Source organism: Sebastes fasciatus, chromosome 11, assembly GCF_043250625.1.
Source record: "Sebastes fasciatus isolate fSebFas1 chromosome 11, fSebFas1.pri, whole genome shotgun sequence".
NCBI classification, from domain to species: domain Eukaryota; kingdom Metazoa; phylum Chordata; class Actinopteri; order Perciformes; family Sebastidae; genus Sebastes; species Sebastes fasciatus.
Window position 1 is genome coordinate 32,889,186 of NC_133805.1, and position 8,055 is coordinate 32,897,240.

The 8,055-nt window shown below is 41.8% G+C and overlaps 1 long non-coding RNA gene across 1 annotated transcript; it reads left to right on the forward strand.

Annotated features, from left to right (window-relative positions):
- The first annotated feature begins 544 nt into the window (after positions 1–544).
- Positions 545–3,515, forward strand: LOC141776300 (uncharacterized). The gene is made up of 3 exons (XR_012595737.1): positions 545–818; positions 1,966–2,100; positions 2,219–3,515. It is a non-coding gene; the product is annotated as an uncharacterized LOC141776300 (long non-coding RNA).
- Positions 3,516–8,055: the final 4,540 nt, after the last annotated feature.

The window sequence follows — 8,055 nt, forward strand, 5'->3', positions numbered from 1 at the left end:
CCCCAGATTGTAGAAGAAGTGATCAGAAAATATGTCAGAGAAAACATTCAATAATGAAGTAGTGCCAGGAGAGCTGTTAAAATACAAACGTAGGGTGGGAGCGGATGTGTGCTGAGAAGGGGAGGGAGGGATGTCGGATGATGTAAACCCTCATGGGCTTTCCCCAAAGGGGCCGTGAAAAAAAGAGTGGTGTGAGCCAAACACACAGCGGCTTCATTTGCATCTCTTCAGTAGTTTGTGTGTGTGTGTGTGTGTGTGTGTGTGTGTGTGTGTGTGTCAGGAGGCCATGTGTTGTGATATGAGCTCATTGTGCTGGTGGTCTCAGCTCATAGATCATTCATTAACCTGGTTCAGTCAACAGGTAACACACAGGTTACAGAGTGTGAGTGTTTAAAGAGATTTATGGCTCGCACTGCATCACACCTGCATAAATCATTTAACTATGAAGCAAGGAATCTCTGTCTGTATGTGTGTGTCCTTTGCATGTCCGTCCATCCGATCTACTTCACATTTGGTGGGTGAATTGCAGGGGACTCAAGGACGTGCAGTGTCGAATTTGGTGCAATTGGACATGCGACATGTTCAATATTAATAAACTTTGAATAAAAAAGCAATAGTGCTCTGTGCAGCAGCGGGGGGTGGGGCTTTAGGGCTCTGTGGACCGAGTGGAGCATGACGTCCTCAGCGGGTCTTTACAGGTCGCAACTCATTGACTGTAGTTCACTTTTGCTGCTAGATGCTGGATATACTAACGTTACAACCAAACTCTTCTTCACTTCCCTGGAGTCAACGAGCGATGAGCGGTTCTCGACAACGTTGTAAGCAGCACTTCCGGGGGGGCCAAGCAAGGGATATATAAAAGAAGGAAGGGTCATTTCGTCACTGAACTCACATTGGGTTGTGTCTAGAAGGTAACCCAGAAGTTGTGAAAACGTTCAAAAACTCTTGCGAGATTCGCTGCCCGACAACCTTAACCATTCAAGGGCAATGCCTAACCTTAATCATACAAGGTCAATACCTAACCTTAATCATTCAAGGTCAATGCCTAACCTTAACTATTCAAGGTCAATGCCTAACCATAACTATTCAAGGTCAATACCTAACCATAACTGTTCAAGGTCAATGCAAAACCTTAACTATTAAAGGTCAATGCCTAGCCAAAACCATTTGAGGTCAATGTCTAACCTCAACCATCTCGCAAGCGTTTCACAACTTGTGGGTTACCTTCTAGATATGACCTTCACATTGGTGCCATGCCGGTAGTATTCAACATGTATTTGATTGTAATAGAGCATCTTTGTTATCGATAAATAACCAACCATCAAACTGTTAATGACATAATACCATTCAGGAGGGCTAATGTTAGCCACCTCTCTTGATGATGTTTCATATTGTTGTCAGGAAGTGGCGCTAATCATCAAATTTGATATGCCTCTATAAATATGGACCTTACCGGTATATTTGCAAAATTAGAATGGTGTCACGATGACGTAATGACCCTTCCTTCTTTTATATATTCCTTGGGGCCAAGCAATTGGCCTGCTCGTAATATTATGAGGAAAAGTAATAATTTAATGAGAATAAAGTCATACTATTTCAAGAAAAAAGTTGTAATATTACGAGAATAAAGTCACAACTTTACGAGAAAAAAAGAAAATAACATGTAAAATTACTATATATATATATATATATATGTATATATATATATATATATATAGTAGTATATATTTATACTGAACTTCTGACTTTATTGTCATAATACTGCAACTTTTTTTCTTGTAAACCTATGACTTTATTCTCATAATATTATAATTTTATTCTCTAAATCTCAGATTTTTTTTTTTTCCCTCAATGTGGCCCTAATACTCCGTTGTATCGTCGTACCATAGACCTACAACAATGATAAATAAAATTGAAAATATAAACAAAAAACAGTTATTCATTTCCCTTTTTTTAAATCCACAGGGAGCCACTGGAGAGGAGCTAAAGAGACGCATGTGGCTCCGGAGCCACAGGTTGCTGACCCCTGCCCTAAAGCAACTGACAAATGACCATCAGCATCATTGCTATATAGAATATATTTTGAACCAGGGCAGCAAGGTACAGCACAGGTTTCCCATCTGCTACAATAAAAAGTATGCGGCAGGTTTTACAGTTTGACTCCAATTAACGTTCACATTTACAGCTCTGACATATGTGACTTTTCTTCCCTTTATAGATTCTGTGGGTCAGGGTCAGCTCGGAGCAGATTACACACACACGCCACTTTTTAAATAACAAGGCAGAAAATGACCCTTTTCATACTCTACTGAACAAAGTAATGGTGAAATGACAAGTGGTTACCAACCAAAGTGGTTCATCCAGAGAATATACTGTTCCAGCTGTGGTTGTAATATAAGAAAACTGCAAATTCATCCCGTACAAAGTCAGAAAATACAGATGATGTACTTTTTTTGCCCTCCAAAAAGTCCAATTTGAAGAAGTTCCCCTTTCTTTCAGAGTTCACGTGTGTCATTTGGAGATGAAACTCCTGGTCGTGGTACCTGACCATTTCAAAATGCTGCCGAGTCTGAACAAGCCCCCTGTTGCCTGTTGGAGAGCCAGCGTCCAGCAGCCACCTGCTTCCCATGAGCCTCTGGTGGGCTGTTTGCCTCCATTCATAAACGTCGGGGAAATTACACATGTCGGCTCTGACCTGGACGGCCATCTAATGGGCAGCACGCATAATTAACCCGGAGAATGTTTATTAGCCCCGAAGGCACTGTGCACATGGTGTGGAGGTGCGTGGGGAATTATGTGTGTGTGTGTGTGTGTGTGACAGAAGTGTGTGTGTGTGTGTGTGTGGGAAGGGGAGACATTTGAAGTGCGTACGTGTGCTTGAGAGTACTAAAGAAAGTATGTGTGTGCCCTTGTACTACTGCCTTTTTAGTGAGGAGCGATTTCAGTGTTAGACCTGGGAAGCGAGGACATATTTGCAAAGTATTGACATAGTGGGGACAATTTTGGAAAGTAAGAATGTTAATAATAAGTGACAGTCCTGTCTCCTAAAAATTACCTTCCCATACAACCAAACTGCACTGTAAATTACTTTTCAAGGGAAACATATTTTTTTCATGGATTACGTTTGTTTTTGACATATCACAAATTTGTTTCTAATGAGAGTCTGCGGAACTCCACATAGGGAGGAGTTCGCGGTGGTGGATGGTCCAACAAACACAGGACTATCACCCTGGAGGCAGCTGTTCCTGTCCCATTTGAAACTAAAAGTCAACGTTCACTTATTTTAATTTACCTCCATAGCCGTAAAGAATGTAAGAAACTTTAAGTCATTTTAAGCCAATGGGAACGTCATTTTGTAGGAGACAGGACTGAAAACATTTTTGACGGAATGTCGACATTTTCAAAAAGTAAGAACATCTTCAGGACATTTTGGAAAGTGAGGACGTTTTTGAAAAGTGGGATCTTTTTGATTAGTGGGGGACATTTTTAAAGTGAGAATATTGATCTGTTGATTACTGCACATTAGAGTACAGCAAAATATCAATATTTATCTCAAACGTTATCCCTATTCATCAGTTTGTCAGCATATATCTCAATACACCTTCTAATTCCCCCCAAAAAGCATTACATTCTTTAACTCTTGAAACAAGTTTTTATTATATATCATACAATACAATTTTACTCAATGAGCAAAATTGTCTGCCAGTGCAATAAGGAACCAGAATATCTTGGCATAAACTTTGATAAGTGTCTGGATAAGATGAAACTCCCTCTACCTTATCATTTTTATGTTTCATGTAAAAGTATGAAGCCAGCGTGTGGCTGGTGAAGAGATACAGGATATTTACAGTGTGTGTCGAGCCATTACATAGTGAGTACAAATGGCTGTTCATACTGAAATCCAGCCTCCATTCTGTGGTGAAACCCCTCATTCAAATTCACCATCACTCACTACTTAGTTCCATCAATCATTTGATTTTTCTCTCCGCGTCGACAACAAAGTGAATCTCGTTTGGAAGCAAAACAATTGCCCGGGCTCTGTCACAGATAGGTCTGCAGAGTGCCTCCGTTCCTGTGAAAGTGTGCCAGGTTTTTGATGCGTCTCTCCCTGCTTCCCCCCGCCTCCCCCGTCTCACCCGTCTCATGGAGATGTTGGCCAGCTATCGCTGTTGGCCAGTCGTCCCGCTGTTTGAGATGTGCTCCCCGTGCTTCAGTCTGGAGGGAAACGGTGACAGGCTTATCTCCCCTGACGCTCACTCACCTGGAAAAAAGGAAGAGAAAAAAAAAAAGAGGCTGAAGGGGTTCGCAGCTTCACTGAGCACCGTCCTCCAGAGCTGAAACCCACACTGGGAAAGAAATGTCCATTTCAAGAATTTATTTCATCTGGAATTAAGTCTGTACACTAAGAGGTGTTAGGTGTGATGGAAGGCAGACGAGAGATATATCGAAGAAGGATAAATATTACAAATATCTCCTTAATTTTTAAAATGCAGCAACCCTGGCTTGTTGAGAAAGTGCCTTAAGGGAAAGATGATGAAGGACATTTGGGCAGCTGAGGCAGAACATTAAAGTTCTTCTTTTCAAAACACATCAGTTGACTAGCTTATCTAATGACAGTGCTACGACAGAGCTGAACCAGGCAAGACCATGAGTGGTCAGACCAGGGGTCTCATTTATAACCGTTGTGTACGCACAAAACGGGGTCTGAAATGTGCGTACGCCACTTCCCACGCAACAGTTGTGATCTGTAAAAACAAACTTGACGGGAGAATGTGCGCACCTGTACGGAAACTTTGACCCATGCATACGCACATTATGGAGACGAGGGAAACTGGCAACACAGATGGTGAGGTGGTGAATTGAAACCAGACTGTAGAAATGAAAAATAAGAGTAATCATTATACGTATAATGATGCCTTTCTCACATTTAACTTCACTTCATATCACACGTTACTTATAGATCCACTTTATCATAAACATTTCAACCAGCAGTGTTATTTGTGCTAGTGTGCCATAAATATTCCATAAGCACCTTACAAATGTAAAATATATAAGACAACTCAAATCTCAAAGCAAATTCCGCTCAATATTTCGTCAGCGCTGTCTCACCATCACGGTCCTCCGGAGCTCAGAGGAGAGGGCCGGACTACCGACAGTCGCCGTCAGCTGTGGAGCAACGCAGCTGTTGAAATCATCTTCATTGGTTGTAGAAATCCAAAATAACATAAAATATCATTAAAGAATGGCAGAACAGAGCGCCAATAGTTTTAATAATATCTTCTAATAGTGTGCAAATATCACTATACGATATTAGTTTTCATAAAGTTGTCGTGTGATAAATCACTGCAGTGAACAAGACATGACTTATTCATTTATTTATGGTTTATTAGATATGGACAGATACAGTATACATAGACAAAATGAAAACAGCTATCTGATGCAACTATGTCTCCAGTGCGCCACCATGTTGGCTGTCACACACACTCTGCTTCCTCCAGTCACCTCCACCCGGATTGTGTAAATTAGCAAAGTGTGGAAATAAAGCCAGTGAAAGCTCTCACAATCATTACTCTCCATATCCTCATTATTATTGTCAGTCCAAATCATAATGCAGGCCAAGTTCACCTGTCAAACTTCCTTTTTCAGATGATATATAGGTGGGGGATTTTATTGATTGTCTTGATCATTTTGGCAAGTTGTGAATGGATCAGTCTGATTGCTGTAAACATTAAACACTGCGATGACACTCGTGACATGCTGCATGGTGGATGTACCGGCACTGTGAGGACTACGTGACGTGAATGAAAGAATCAGGAGGGAACGAGTGTTCAGGGACCACCTCAACCACAAGCTCCTCAGAAAAAAACTTTTCTTGGTCTTCCTCTCGGTAGTTGCCGTGATTCACCGTAAAGATCCACTGATCAGCAGGCTCATTTACATGCAGAAACATTCATGAGGTGCTTTGCATCGACCGTGTATGGTTGAATGTGGGCGTGTAGAGGGCGTAATATGAGGCTGATCCGCACAGTTTTATAAGTCTGATTTCTTTTTGACGCACACCATTTTCGGCTTTTGTGCGCACGTACATTTTCAGTATGGATCCTCCGCACTGTTTTATAAATGAGGCCACAGAGCTGTTGAAAGTAGTGTGTGGGGACTGATCATTGACTTCCACATGAACCACAGTACAACAAATAGAGCTCATTCAAGTTGGAAGACACTTACAAATGACACAATGATAACACTAAAACAATAGCGTAATGAACAACATGAACATCTAATTTTATTCAGCCGAGACTGCACTTTACAGCTTCTGGAGATTCTGCAAAACTCTGGATTACCTTCAATGACAATATTTTTATACATCAGTGACGACTTTACCTAATACTCATTTCTACCATACCTGTACATGGCTACCATAGTTTGGCCAAGGTTAGGCAACTAACACACTTGGGTAAGTTCAGGAAAGGTTGTGGATAATGTAAGAAAGAAACATCAACATTTATTGTTGCACTGTGGGAAATAATTTTAACTGGGAGGTGACGGTTAAACTAAAAAATCAGGTGGAAATATTTATTTGAATCCGGCTTGGGGCCCTCCTTCCTTGCATGTTTTCCCCGTGTTAGCGTGGGTTTACTTCAGGTACTCAGGCTTCCTCCCACAGTCCAAAGACATTCAGGTTAATTGTTGACTCTAAATGTCCCGTAGGTGTGAATGTGAGTGTGAATGGTTGTCTGTCTCTATGTGTCAGCCCTGTGATAGTCTGGTGACCTGTCCAGGGTGTACCCCGCCTTGCCAGCAGGGATCAGCTCCAGCCCCACCGTGACCCTGAATAGGATAAGCGGTTACAGATAATAGATGTATGGCCATTGTTTCATCATTCAAATAAGTTTAGGAAACCAGGGTTATAATTGTATTACCACTCCTTAAACCTGCAATAACTGTTTTTTTATTGCCCACTTGGGGTAGCAAAAACAAGTTTAACTTGTTCTCAAACAGTTGCTTATTTATACATCCAGCACCATTATCATTCATTTGGTGTTATGTTTGTGTCCACTTAATGAATGTAATTCCAATATTCTCTCTCTTTTAGCTCTGCTTTTGGTCCCCGCTAACTCCTGAAGGAAATATTTGTCTCTTTAGCTACTAAATGCTCCACTATGTTCACCAGCTAGTCTTTAGCTGGGTCTGTCTGCTGCCCCGTCTCCTAAAAATGATATTCCCATATAACTAAATTGCATTCTCAATTATATTCGTAAGGAAACATATTTGTAGTGGATTACATTTGTCTTTTACGTATCAGAAATATGTTTTTAAGTCCGCAGATGGCTGCAGCGAGTGTCAAAGTACAACGAGTGACGCGCAGAGCAGGTGATGTAGTATATCGAGCGACCATGAATGAAAGTTACAAGAAAAAATAATGTTTTTAGGTATAACAAGAGAAAAAGTCCACTACTGGTGGACAGGAGTGGAGGTGGACGGGTCCAACAAACACTGGACTTTCCCCTCAGGAGACTGCTGAAACCAAAATTTCCCTCAAAACGTATTTTGGTGATGCGGTTTAGTCGTATGCGAATGTCATTTTGTCGGAGACAGGGTTGGCTGATCAGGTAGTGTACCGTGGCTTTTTACGTCTTTTTCTCTGAAAACAACGCCATGAGATCGGTGAGAGTGAACAGGAACAGTTGCAGCCAGAAAAGCTAAACAATGAGCTGAAACTCACTGTAAAGCTCTTGTCACGGTCAAACGGTCAAACCATCTTTCCCTCAATAATGGTATGTCAATACTCACTCGGCTCTCTAGAGGTAACTACAAAGCTAGTCAGCCGTGGCATGTGACGAAGGAGTGGTCTATTAGCATACCTGCTGCGGCGTGTAGTGTGGGCTGGTCTACCTGGTCCCGCTTGCTACCGCTCGCTTCTCCGAGTTGCTCGGCCAGCTCCCGACTCCGCTCAGTCCCGTTGCCGGTGCGTCTGGGCAGCTCTGGGGAGAGCCCAAGCAGCGGTGGGCCGACGGTTGGCCTCATAATTCAATATGGTCTCGTAAAGACGAGACA